At 44.2% G+C, this 13,134-nt stretch overlaps 1 protein-coding gene across 8 annotated transcripts in view; it reads right to left on the reverse strand.

Annotated features, from left to right (window-relative positions):
• LOC133628520 (ubiquitin-associated protein 2-like) overlaps window positions 1–13,134 on the reverse strand; it is a 135,153-nt gene that overhangs the window by 52,486 nt on the left and 69,533 nt on the right. The gene's annotated exons all lie outside the window — the stretch shown is intronic.

The following is a 13,134-nucleotide window of genomic DNA, read 5'->3' on the forward strand; positions in this document are numbered from 1 at the left end:
AATTTTATTTTAAAACATATGTAATTCAAATAATGCCAGCAGAAGAGTCAATAAGCTTCCACTGTAGCTGCAAAACATTACTTCTCATAACATGTGGCAGTTTATTTGGCACAGCGCACCATCCAAAGCATGTGGCAATGGGAAAACTACAGGAAACAATCCTATGGATACAAAAATTTGATCCCTTCCATAGAAAACCGCAGGCACAGACATGCAAGAGCATTAAAGGAACAGAAGGCCTTGCCCATCAGTGTAAGCACAGAGAAAGTTATCCCAGCAAGAACCAATCTTCATTTAAACTATATAAACACAAGGAAAGACAACACCAGCAGTAAAGTTTCTGCCACCATCACCTTTGATCAAATACAAAAGCAAAAGAACCACTGCTTTAATCATCTCCATTTACTTAACCAGGAACCCCGAGACACGTTCATCCAGGAAAAAAGCCCCCTGAACACATCATCAAAACCAGGTCGTGCTAATGCCATCACTGCATTAGTGTTTCTGGTTTTTTGGATGCCATTAGAAATCAACGTCTTGGTCAAAGAAGGGTCGAATGGCACTAATCCAGTGAGGCAATCAGTCCTCTCACAAAGATATACACAGAGTAAGGTGAAGAGGGGGGGTTTATACCTTGGAATCCAAAATTATTTGGCAGGTCTTGAGCAAGGTAACATTTGTTGTGGGTTGGCTCTGTGGAGCAATATCGAGTTGCCTGAACCATCTCATGCTCACATTTTACCTCCCCTAACAGGAGATTTCTACATGCTGCAGAATAACTAATAATCATAACTGAGCACAGCAAAATTACTACAATGCTTCCAGTTTCTAGATTAATCCACACATTTCCACAGAGATTTTGGAAAGAAGAAGTCCAACGAGCAGCAGTTTTTAGAGAAACAGTTGATGTTCTTTCCATTCTGACCAGCACAGGATTGCTTCCTCTGTTATTTCTTCTTTAAAGTAATCTCTAAACGTCCCTTCCAACCCCTGTCATTCTATGATTCTATTTGTCCTGCTTATATTTATCTCCCATCAGTCAGAGCAAGGCCTGCTTCTGTAGAAGACAAACCTCGTGAGGGTGCCAGAACTGTAACAATGAAAGCTCAGATCTTCCACATTCCTCACCACCTTTAGAAGACAGAATCTGTTTGGAAAAATACTTGGGACGTTTTCCTGACATCCAATTTAAACATTTATCTATTGCTTCTACTTATGAACGTGTTTCTATGTATTTATTTTTAAAATACTGAACACAACCCTTCACCCTTTTATTAGTTTACCCAAGTGTGCTGGTTTTGACTGCAACAGAGTTAATTTTCCTCATAGTAGCTAGTATGGGGCTATATTTTGAGTTTTTGCTGAAAACAGTCTTGATAATATACTGATGTTTTCATTATTGCTGAAAAGTGATTACACAGAGTTAAGGCCTTTTCTGCCTCTCACCCCACTCCACCAGCAAGTGGGCTGGGGATGCAGAAGAAGTTAGGACAGCTGACCCCAACTGACAAAAGGAATAGCCCAGACCATATGATGTCATGCTCAGCATATAAAGCTGGGGGAAGAAGAAAGGAGGAATATTTGGAGTGGTAGTGTTTGCCTTCCCAAGTAACCATTACGCGTGTGAGGTGTGCGTTTGGACTCGATCTCTAAGGTCTTTTCCAACCCTAATAATTCTATGATTCTAGGTGACGGAGCCCAGCTTTCCTGAAGACAGATGAACACCTGCCTGTCCATGGAAAGTGCTGAATGAATACCTTATTTTGTTTTGCTTGTACACAACGTTTTTGCTTTCCCTATTAGAATTGTCCATGAATTTTGTCACTTTTACCCTTCTGATTATCTTCCCCATCCCACCAGAGGAAAGTGAGCAAGCAGCTGTGTGGGGCTTAGCTGCCAGCTGGGATTAAAACACAACACAAAGCTGCTAAGTTTATTATTATTGCTCAGTAACATCCGACCTTCCCAACTCAATCCTTCCAGCCTCAATTATTTCACTGCTCTTCTCTATATTAAATCAAGTAACTTCAACCTAGATAGCTATCTGTAACTTTCCTGTTACCCTTTCTAACAATTTAAGTTTTAGAAAGTTATAAAGCCAATAAAAAGTATACAATCTGGTTTTGATAAGACTTCAGCTATTTTCCTCCAATTCCTCACTGCCTGTCATATTCTTTTTTTTAATAATCAACCATAGATATTAGCTCCAAATTTTTGTCTATCCCAAACTTATGTATTAATCCTTTCCTTTTCGATTATAACATTCTAGAATGACATGAAGCTTTCCATAAAATGTTTATTCCAACTTTTACATAAGCCGTGAAAAAAAAAAGCACAACTTTCTTGTAACTTGCAAGCTACAAAATTTTCTTCTCCCTTGAAAGTTACACTATAATTCATTTTGTTGTGTTTTTCCTGTCATTCTTCATTTTCAGTCATTTAAGGCTGCTCATAACTAAGATAATGAAGGAAGTTTTTCCCATTAAATTTATGAAACTCTTATTAAAGTAGAGGTATCACCAGGTATTACCAGAACACAATCCCATTTTTATGACCTACTTTGAGAAGTGACCACTCCCAACATTTTTAATTGTGTAGGAATTTCTGTCTGAATGAGGCCACAGCCTGGTAACAGTGAACAACCCATGCTTTGAGAACTAATGTGCCGATTGTCCTTGAGCAGCTCTCGACTGTGAGAAAAGAAGAAAGAATGCCTACATGATAACAAGCTCAAGCAAGGCAGAGGCTGAAGCAGTATGTGAAACTGCAAGGCTTATCGCAGAAAGCGCAGCTGGCTTTTAGAGAAAGGACCAATTAGAAATAATGTAATCATGCTAGCTTTGCTGCTGATTATAAAACTCTGATGCTTGTTAGTAAAATTTGAGTTATGACCTAACCATATTGGTGTCTGTCATTCCTCCGGTGGTGCTCTCTCCGACATTAATCTATAACAGATGTGATTTGTTGCTCAGGATCTCCTTCTGCTTTGTACATTTCAAGAAAGGTAGGAGACTGAACACTCCACATGCCCATAAGAAAATGACAATCAAGTTGCTTACTACCTTTTGGATGAGGATTGGTTGTTTTGATTCCTCCGACCTGACTCTTTTCTTTGACTTTGAGTTGTACATTACCTCTATAAAAATTAGGAAGATGGAAAACCAATGCTGAATTATTTGGAATACAAATAAACTTAAAAGTTATGAACCATTAAAGATCCACTCTTTACTCTGTTCAACCAAAACCACTAAATTTTATCTCCACAGAATCACCTAACTTTCCTATAGGATTACAACACGCTACACCTGGAAATACATTTCAGTCAGGCTCTAGAGGACTTCCAGAGAATGGGGCAACATTTTGGAAATAACACCTGTATCTCTTTTTAACTGAAAATATTGATCACTTCCCAACACTGGCTTAAAGAGGAAATACTTAAAACTTCATAAGAGAGTTTATATTTCACAGAATCATATAATGGTAGAGGTTGAAAGGGACCTTTAGAGATCATCTAGTCCAATTCCCCTGCCAAAGCAGGTCCACCTAGATCAGGTCACACAGGAACATGTCCAGGTGGGTCTTGAAGGCCTCCAGAGAAAGAAGGAAACACCCTCCCTGGGCAGCCTGTGCCAGGGCTCCTTCAACCTCAACAGTAGAACAGCTTTTTCTTATGTTTAAATGGAACTCTTGTCCTATCACTAGATACATTAGAAAAAAGTGCTTCCCCAATCTCCTGTTTTCCACCATTTAGATATTTGTAAGTATTAATGAGATGAAACTCCCTCTCCTCCCCACCTCCCCCAGTCTCCTCTTCTCTAGACTAAACAGCCCCAGTTCCTGCAGCCTATCCTCATTAGGAAGATGTTCCAGTACCCTGACCATCTTGGTGACCCTGCACTGGACTCTGTCCAGAAGTTCTTTATCCTTCTTGAGCTGGGGAGCCCAAAACTGGACACAGGACTCCAGATGAGGCCTCACCAGGGCAGAGTAAGTCAAGGGGGAGAAGAACTTCCCTCGACCTGCTGACCACACTCTTCTTGATGCATCTCAGGATGTCAAGGCCTTCTTGGCCATGAAGGCACATTGCTGGCTCATGGTTAGTTTACTGTCAAACAGGACTCCCAGGTCTCTCTCCAGAGAGCTGCTCTTCAGCAGTTCAACCCCCAGCCTGTACTGGTGCATGGGGTTGTTCCTTCCCAGATGCAGGACTCTGCACTTGCCCTTGTTGAACTTCATGAGGTTCCTTTCTGCCCAACTATCAAGCCGGTCGAGATCCCACTGAATCACCACCCTCTGGGTTCTGACATTCAGACAGCTCTCGATCTACCTCACTGTACACTCATCCAAGCCACACTGCTTGAGCTTTCTGATGAGGATGTTATGTCTTCAGAAAAAAATGTAAAAAAATGGTTTTGTTTCTCCAGGTAGAGGCCTAGTTATTTCCTTTTTAATATTGTTTTAGATAAAAGATGCTATTTTTCCAAAGAGCTGCTATGAGCTAATTTTATTTTCTTTCCATCTAAATTAAAGAATAAATGGAATTGGGTAATGCTGAATAAATAGGAGGATTGCCATCCTGCTCTTTCTCTATATATACTGCTATCTGACATCATTCAATTAGCCACTGCAGGCTTTATAGATTTTCATTTATAGATATAACCCTCATTCACTTCTTTGGTAACTCCACATTGGTAACTTATTTATTACTGAGAATGCTAATTTATAAGTAAGATAACAGTACTGTAAATTAAGGAAAAAAAACCCCACAAGAAAAAAGTAAATATTTGTGATAAGGTAAACCACTTAACTTAACTTGATAAAACCTGCTTCCAACCCATACCTTGTCTGTCACTCTTTCCCCCTACCATTGCTTTCATCTTCCTTCTGAGCACTCATTCTTCCACTTCAAAACTAGTATCCCAGCTGCATCCTCCGCTAATGTAGTGAGTTTGTGTCATGGTTTGGCCCAGCTAGCACAGCAGCACCACAATAGTCTCTCGCTCGGTGCCCCCATTCACTCCCACCCTCGTTAGGATGGAAGAGGCCCCAGTGAAATGGGAGGAAGAAGATAACCAAGGTTGTTGTGGATTAAGACAAGGGCAGGGAGGGCTCGCTGCCAATTATGGTTCCAGGCAAAACAGACTCCAGTACTTGACTTAGAGAGGAAAGTAGGAAAGTTTATTCTACAAGAAAAAGAATGGAATAAAAGCAAAAAGGAAGTAGGATGATGAGAAAATTACAACCAGCACTTTAAGATCTCCCTCCCCCATCCCTCCTTTCTTCCCGGGCCCAGCTCACTGCTCCTGATATCTCTACCTCCTCTCCCCTCAACAGCTCAGGAGGGCAGGGAATGGGGGATGTGGTCAGTCTCTCACAGATAGGCTCTGCTGCTTCTGTCTTCTCAGATGAGGATGACTACTGGCATTCTCCCCCTGCTCCAACACGGGGTTCCTCCCCCGGAACACAGTCCTTAATGAACTTCTCTGGTGTGGGTTGCACCCAACAGCTGTGGCTTCTGCCGATACAGGGTCCCTCACACAGGGGACAGTCCTTGGCGAATATCTCTGGCGTGGATTCTTTGCCATGGTTGCAGTTTCTGCAGTTACAGGATCCCCCTCTCGGGACAAGGCCTCTTCTGGGCATAAGTTTAATGAGCTGCTTTGTCATGGGTTCCTCCCCACAGTTACAGCTGTGGATATTGGGTCTCTTCCTCAGGACATGGCCTGCTCTGGCCATAGTGATAAAGAGTCCCTCCTTCGGGACACGGCCTCTTCTGGCCATAGTTTTAAAGAAGAAAATCACTGCCCCTGTCTTGGGGTCTACAGTGAAGTGGTTGGGTCCCCCCCACAGGACACGGCCTCCTCTGGACATAATTACTGTCCCTGGCTCGGGGCCTTTAATGAAGTGAATCGCTGCCCTTGGTCTGGGGCCAGCTTTAGCAAAGTGAGTCTCTGCCCCTGATACGGGCTCATTATCAAAATGAGTCTCTACTGCCAATGCGGGGTCTTTAAAGAAATGAAAATAAATCTCAGCTTCACCAGTCCTCTCCGTAGAATGCAGGGGAGTCTCTGCTCCAGCACACCTCCTCCTCCCTTTCATCACTGACCTTGGAGTCCGCATGGTTGTTTCTCTCACTGTTCCTACTCCTTGCACCACCACCAACCAGAAGGAAAAGAAGGGGCAGAAAAAGAAAGAAGATGGAGGAAGATGGAGGAAGAAACCTCCTCTTCCGGCTTCTTAAAAAGTGATCGTGGAGGCGTCTAATTGGCTCAGCCCCAGAAGTGAGTCTGGCTCAGAGCTGGGGAGAGTTGTGAACAACTTCTTACAGGAGCCATCTTTACAGCCCCTTCCCCCTTACCAGAAAAGTCTGTCATGTCAAATCATAACAGTTTGTGTGGCCAGGTTTTAGTAGTGGGGGACTACAGGAATGGCTTCTTTAAACAAAGAGCTGCCAGAAGCTTCCCCTGTAGCAATTAGGGCTAATGCAAATCAATTCTAAGATGGACCCATTGCTGACCAAAGTCTGGCCAATTAGTGACTGAGGTAACGCCTCTGTGATTTACCTATTTGAGACAGAGAAGTCGATGCACAGATGGCTAAACTACAAAACTGCAGCAAGCAGCAGAAGGGAGTGAGAATCTGAGAACATCTCTGCAGACACCATTGGTGAGTAGAGGAGAAGAAGGTGCCCAGGCATCAGAGGAAAAATTCCCTTGTGATCAGTGGTGAAGAATATGGTGAGGCAGGTTGTCTCCCTGCAGTCCATGGAGGTCCATGGTGGAGCAGAAATCCACTTGCAGCCCGTGGAGGACCCCACAGAATAAAAAAATCTTGAGGGCTGGAAGGCACCTCGAAAAATCATCTAGTCCAATCCCCTTGCCAGAGCAGGACCACCTAGAATAGGTCACACAGCAACTTGTTCAGGTGGTTTGGAATGTCTCCAGAGATGGAGACTCCACAATCTTTCTGGGCAGCTTGTTCCAGTGCCCCGTCACCCTCACAGTAAAAAATTTTTTCTTATGTTCCCTTGGAACCTCTTATGTTCTAGCTTGTATCCATTGCCCCTTGTTCTGTCATTGGAAAACATTGAGAAGAGCCTGGCTCCATCCTCCTGACACCTGTCCTTTACATATTTGTAAACATTAACAAGATCACCCCTCAGTCTTCTTCAAGCTAAAGAGCCCCAGCTCCCTCAGCCTTTCATCATAAGGGAGATGATCCACTCCATCATCTTGGTGGCCCTGTGCTGAACTCTCTCCAGCAGCTCCCTGTCCTTCTTGAACTGAGGGGTCCAAAACTGGACACAATATTCCAGATGCGGTCTCACAAGGGCAGAGTAGAGGGGCAGGACAACCTCTCTCGACCTACTAACCACACCCCTTCTAATACATCCCAGGATGTCACTGGCCTTGACCATGAGGGCACATCGCTGGCTCATGGTCATCCTGCTGCCCACCAGGATCCCTAGGTCCCTTTCCCCTACACTACTCTCTAAGAGTTCATTCCCCAACCTGTACTGGTACATGGAGTGATTCTTTCCCAGATGCAAGACTCTACACTTGCCCTTGTTGAATTTCATTAGATTTCTCCCCACCCAACTCTCCGGCTTGTCCAGGTCTCCTTCAATGGTAGTATAGTCTTCTGGTGTGTCAGCCACTCCCCCCAGTTTAGTATCATCAGCAAACTTGCTGACAGTGCCCTCTGTTCCCTCATCAAGATCATTAATGAATATATTGAATAGTACTAGTCCCAGCACTGATCCCTGAGGGACTCCACTAGACACAGGCCTCCAACTAGACCCTGCCCCATTGATCACAACTCTCTGCCTTCTTCCCTTCAACCAGTTAACAATCCACCTCACTACCTGATTATCCAGCCCACACTTTCTCAGTTTTGCTGTGAGGATTCTGTGGGAGACAGCATCAAATGCTTTACTGAAATCAAGATAAATGACATCCACTGCACTACCACCATCTATCCACCTGGTTACATCTTCATAAAAGGCTATCAGGTTGGTCAAACACGACTTCCCTTTGGTAAAGCCATGTTAACTGCTCCTGACCCTCTTCTCCTTTAAATGCCCAGAGACAGCACCCAGGATAAGTTGTTCCATCACCTTTCCAGGGATGGAGGTGACGTTGACCATTCATAGTTACCCAGCTCCTCCTTCTTGCCCTTTTTGAAGACTGGAGTGACATTTGCTTTCCTCCAGTCCTCAGGCACTTCTCCTGTTCTCCACGACTTACTGAAGATGATGGAGAATGGTTTAGCCATCCTTTCCTTCCATGATCTATAGCCTCTCTTCTTCCACTTGAGTTTGCCCAACAGTTCCCTGTTTAACCATGTGGGTCTCCTGGCTCCCTTGCTTGACTTCTTACCCACTGGGATGCACTGATCCTGAGCTTGGAAAAACTGATCCTTGAATAGAGACCAACTATCTTGGGTCCCTTTACCTTCTAGTACCCTGTCCTGTAGGATGTCCCCTAGTAATTGCTTGAAAAGGTCAAAGTTGGCCCTGCTAAAGTCCAAGGTTGTAATCCTGCTTGGTATTCTGTTCCTAGCACACAAGATCCTGAACTCTGCCATCTCGTGGTTGCTGCAGCAAAAGCTGTCCTCAACCTTCACCATTTCAACCAGATTCTGCTTGTTCATGAGTACAAGATCCAGTAGTGCTCCTCTCCTAGTTGGCATATCCACCATTTGCATCAAGAAGTTATCACTGATGCACGCCAGTGTAAATTCCTGGCAGGACCTGAGAACCTGTGGAGACAGGAGCCCATGCCAGATCAGGTTTGCTGGCAGGATTTGTGACCCCATGAGGGAGTCATGCTGGAGTAGTTTGTTCCTGAAGGACTGTTTCCCCCGTGGATGAGACCCATGCTGGGGCAGTTCATGAAGAACTGTAGCCTGTGGGAAGGACTCATCTTGGAGAAGGTTGTGAAGGACTATCTCCTATGGGACCCCACACTGTAGCAGTGGAAAGTGTGAGGAGGTCACACAAGAAGCAGCAGCGGCAATGACTGTGTGATGAACTGACTGTAATCCCCATCCCCTGTGTTGCTGAGAAAGAAGGGAGGGGTGGGGGAGGGTGTTTTAAGATTCAGTTTTTATTTCTCATTTCCCTAGTCTCTTTTGATCGTTCATTTATAAATCAAACCAATTATCCTTAAGTTGAGTCTGTTTTGCCTATGATGGTAATTGCTGAGTGATCTCCCTGTCCTTAAACTCATGAGCCCTTTGTTATATTTCTTTCTCCTCTATCCAGTTGAGGAGGAGCGATAGAATGACTTGGTGGGCACCTGGCACTCAGCCCAAGTTAAACCACCACAGTCCTCAAGATGCTTTCCATCAGAAGACTGAAAGCACTTCCCACTTGTGCCAAACAAAATGATTCAATTGTAAAACCTTTTCTTTTTAAAGAGATCTCTTCTTTTTGCTTCGGGACTTACATTAGACAAGCAACAGGCATGTCTGAAGAAGAAACACTGAAATACAACACTTCATATAGTTATACAGAGACATTTTTCTTTTGTCAGTTATGGTGCCTTTTCCATTTGCACTAAAACTAAATTAATTCTAATCTTCATCTTAAATTCTAATTTAAAATTAATGTTAATCTTAAGATTAGCAGTGAAAAGATACTTAGCACCCAGAAAGAACATTCACACTTAACTAGTTTACTTTAAATTTCCATCAACCAACCAAATGATTTTGCCAAAACTCCCCACACTCACTTCAATAAGAACCGTTCATCTGATGAGGCCAGGCAAAATTTCCCAAATGCCTTCTCACATCACCTTCATACTATGCTCCCCAACTTTCCATATATGCCCTAAGTTGCATTACTGAATTTCAGCACAGTTCTGAGACATGCACACAGCCTAACAGCAAAACTGCACTCGACATCCAAAAAGTTCCACTTCAACTAGTATGCTCTGAATTTCCACCAATCTGTTTGCTCAGTAGCAAAACCCTCATGCAGACACGTTCATACTCTTACAGGGATCTGTTTACCCACATCAAGCTACTCCTATTCCTAGGCAGAATTCTTCCATTACTGATAACTGAGAAGGTGCCTACAAGAAGGAAGAGAGGTTCACAGAATGGTAGGGGTTGGAAGGGACCTCTAGAGATCATCTAGACCAACCCCTTGCTAGAGAAGGTTCACCTCAATCAGGTTGCACAGGAACATGTCCAGGCAGGTTTGGAAACCTCCAGAGAAGGAGACCCAATACCCTCCCTATGCAGTCTGAGCCAGGGCTCCCTCACTGGAAAGACATTTCTTCTCATGTTCAATTTTAACTTCCTGTGTTCCAGCTTGTGCCTGTTATCCATTGCCCTGACACTGAGTGCTAACAGAGAGAAGACTGGTCTCATACTCTTAGAACTGTAGAATGGTAGGGGTTGGAAGGGACCTTTAGAGATCATCTAGTCCAACCCCCCTGCAGAAGCAGGTCCACCTAGATCAGGTCACACAGGAACATGTCCAGGCGGATCTTGAAGACCTCCAAGGAAGGAGACTCCACACCCTCCCTGGGCAGCCTGTTCCAGGGCTCCTTCACCCTCACAGTAAAATAGTTTTTCCTTATGTTTAAATGGAACATTTTGTGTTCCGGCTTCATCCGATCACCCTTTGTCCTGTTGCTAGATACAACAGAAAAAATGGATGCCCCAACCTCCTGACAACCACCATTTATATACTTATAAATACTAATGAGATCCCCTCTCAGTCTCCTCTTCTTCAGACTAAATGGCCCCAGGTCCCATAGCCTTTCCTCATAAGAAAGATGCTCCAGTCCCCTGATCATCTCGGTAGCACTGCGCTGGACTCTCTCCAGTAGTTTTCTGTCGCTCTTGAGGTGGGGAGCCCAGAACTAGACACAGGACTCCAGATGAGGCCTCACCAGAGCAGAGTAGAAGGGGAGCAGAATCTCCCTCAACCTGCTGCCCACACTCTTCTTGATGCATCCCAGAATGCCATTGGCCTTCTTGACACTCATCCTTTTTATATTTTTGTTAAGATCCTCCCTCTGTCTTCTCCAGGCTAAACAGCTCCAGGCCTTTCCTCATGAGAGAGATGTTCCAATTCCCTAATTATTTTTGTAGCCATAGAGGAGGCACATGAAAGCTACTCAAGAGTTAGCAGGGAGGGTCAGAAAACATTTGAACACACTTGGGAAGTGGAGCACAAGTCCAAGTCATTCATAAGCCACAGTCTTACAGTTGATGACTAACCAGTCAATTTTCTACCCCTAGTCCAGTCTCCTCATGCCTTTCTTATATGTCTTCCTTCTTTAGGTAGTTAACCTTACTGCTTCTCCAAACCTTGCAACAAGATATCCTGCCCTCCATAATCACAGTGAACACTGGTATCAATATTCCTAGGGAAATTTTCAAGTCATTAAGTATCCTTCTACCTCATTAGCTGATAAACTTATTTGAAAAACTAATATGAGTGAAAGTAAAAAGTTTATTTCTGTTTGTGCTATAGTACCAAGTCGTTTCAAAAGTAATTCCTTGGAAAGACACAATATTTAGCTCACTTTCAATAAGCATTAATATACTCAGGGCTACTCTCCCACAATCGACTAGAAGGCACTCAGAGGGACAAGATAGCCATCTAATAAGCCCTCCTAAACTCTGAGCCTGTTATTATCTTCTCTGGTTAAATGGAAAATGGCTTGTATGAAGTTTCAAAAGCTGCAGCTCAAGCAGCTCATAGCAGAGCTCTATGGAGCATGTCGTGGCCTCCACTATTTGTATTCCGCTTTTGAAACAGGGGTTGCTGAAAAATCATGAGTAGGCTTCAACAATCAAGACATCAGGAGAGTTACCCTTTGTTGGGGTTAAAAAAAAAAGCCCACCACCCTTTTGCATCACTCAGTGGTTCCCAAGCATGGACAGTCAAAGAATGGTAGGGTTGGAAGGGACCTTTAGAGATCATCTAGCCCAACCCCCCTGCAGAAGCAGATCAACCTAGACCAGGTTGCATAGGAACATGTCCAGGTGGGTCTTGAAGACCTCCAAGGAAGGAGACTCCACACCCTCCCTGGGCAGCCCATGTCAGTGCTCCATCACCCTTCACAGTAAAATATTTTTTTCTTATATTTCAATGGAACTTTTTGTGTTCCAGCTTCATCCCATTACCCCTTGTCCTGTTGCTAGCTACTATAGAAAAAAGGGATGTCCCAACCTCCTAACACCTACCATTTAGATATTTGTAAATATTAATAAGATTCCCCCCTCAGTCTCCTCTTTTCTAGACTAAACAGCCCCAGTTCCCGCAGCCTTTCCTCATATGAAAGATGTTCCAGTCCCCTGATCATCTTGGTGGCCCTGTGCTGGACTTTCTTCAGAAGTTCTCTGTCCCTCTTGAGCTGAGGCGCCCAGAACTGGACACAGTACTCCAGATGAGGCCTCACACCAAGGCAGAGTAGAGGGGAATAAGAACCTCCCTTGACCTGCTGCCCACACTCTTGATGCATCCCAGGATAGCATTGGCCAATGGTCACCACCCTCTGGGTTCCGTCATTCAGCCAGCTCTACATCCATCTCACTGTCCACTCATCCAAGCCACACTGCCTGAGCTTTCTGATGAGGATGTTATGGGAGACAGTGTTAAAAGCCTTGCTGAAGTCAAGGTAGATGACATCCGCTGTTCTCCCCTCATCTAGCCAGCTGGTTATGCACTCATAGAAGGCTATCAGGTTGGTCAAATAGGATTTCCCCTTGGTGAATACATGTTGACTCTCCCTGATAACCACCTTTTCCTTCATATGTTTAGTGATGACATTCAGGATGAGTTTTTCCATCACCTTTCCTGGGATGGAAGTGAGGCTGAATGACCTGTGCAATAATGTACATGAATTTCTTTGTCCTGAGCCAGAGTTTCCTTTGTCTTTGTCATCATTTCGCGAGGAATCACTTTAGCTTGGTTACAGAGGGAGGGGGCTGCAGTGCAGTCCCAGTAAAGAGTTCTCGGACTTCCCCCAATTCTTGGGTACAGACTCACCTCCAGCCCGGCTGGGCCAATCTGGGTCCTCTGAGATCACTATTTAGAGACTGAAATTTGAAGTGCTAGGTAGGAGGTGTAAGAGTGATACAAGATGGAGGTGACCATGCGGACCCAACAGT

The sequence above is a fragment of the Colius striatus genome, chromosome W, assembly GCF_028858725.1.
Source record: "Colius striatus isolate bColStr4 chromosome W, bColStr4.1.hap1, whole genome shotgun sequence".
Taxonomy (NCBI): Eukaryota; Metazoa; Chordata; class Aves; order Coliiformes; family Coliidae; genus Colius; species Colius striatus.